The sequence below is a fragment of the Triticum aestivum genome, unplaced genomic scaffold, assembly GCF_018294505.1.
Source record: "Triticum aestivum cultivar Chinese Spring unplaced genomic scaffold, IWGSC CS RefSeq v2.1 scaffold81398, whole genome shotgun sequence".
Classification (NCBI taxonomy): Eukaryota; Viridiplantae; Streptophyta; class Magnoliopsida; order Poales; family Poaceae; genus Triticum; species Triticum aestivum.
The window spans coordinates 1-743 of NW_025306647.1; the positions used below are offsets into that span (position 1 = coordinate 1).

The window sequence follows — 743 nt, forward strand, 5'->3', positions numbered from 1 at the left end:
CCGTGAATCGTGAGCACCCAGCTATGACTTACCGCACTCGTGCAAAATAATAAAACACGGTAAATATATTACTTACACGTGCGTTTTGTTTTGCAAGCGGCGCGAAAAAAATTAAAAAGGGAATGCAACACGAGGACTTCCCAGGAGGTCACCCATCCTAGTACTACTCTCGCCCAAGCACGCTTAACTTCGGAGTTCTGATGGGATCCGGTGCTTTAGTGCTGGTATGATCGCATCCGACATGTTACCCCGGTCTTCGTCCCTTATCCTTGCCCCTCCCAGCTCCACTACAAAGACGATTGTACATTGCTTTGGCCGCTCCCTCTCAACTACGGAGACGAGTTTAACGCGGTTTCCACCCCTCCCTCTCAACCGCACCAGTGCACGCTTGCCGCGCCACAACGCCGACGTCGGACCCGTGAATCGTGAGCACCCAGCTATGACTTACCGCACTCGTGCAAAATAATAAAACACGGTAAATATAGTACTTACACGTGCGTTTTGTTTTGCAAGCGGCGCGAAAAAAATTAAAAAGGGAATGCAACACGAGGACTTCCAAGGAGGTCACCCATCCTAGTACTACTCTCGCCCAAGCACGCTTAACTTCGGAGTTCTGATGGGATCCGGTGCTTTAGTGCTGGTATGATCGCATCCGACATGTTACCCCGGTCTTCGTCCCTTATCCTTGCCCCTCCCAGCTCCACTACAAAGACGATTGTACATTGCTTTGGCCGCTCCCTCTC

General features: G+C 50.9%; 2 non-coding genes across 2 annotated transcripts; both read right to left on the reverse strand.

Moving 5' to 3' along the window:
• Positions 1–119: 119 nt before the first annotated feature.
• Positions 120–238, reverse strand: LOC123179570 (5S ribosomal RNA). Its single transcript, XR_006490465.1, has one exon. It is a non-coding gene; the product is annotated as a 5S ribosomal RNA (ribosomal RNA).
• Positions 239–535: 297 nt separating this feature from the next.
• Positions 536–654, reverse strand: LOC123179571 (5S ribosomal RNA). Its single transcript, XR_006490466.1, has one exon. It is a non-coding gene; the product is annotated as a 5S ribosomal RNA (ribosomal RNA).
• Between the last annotated feature and the right edge of the window lie 89 nt (positions 655–743).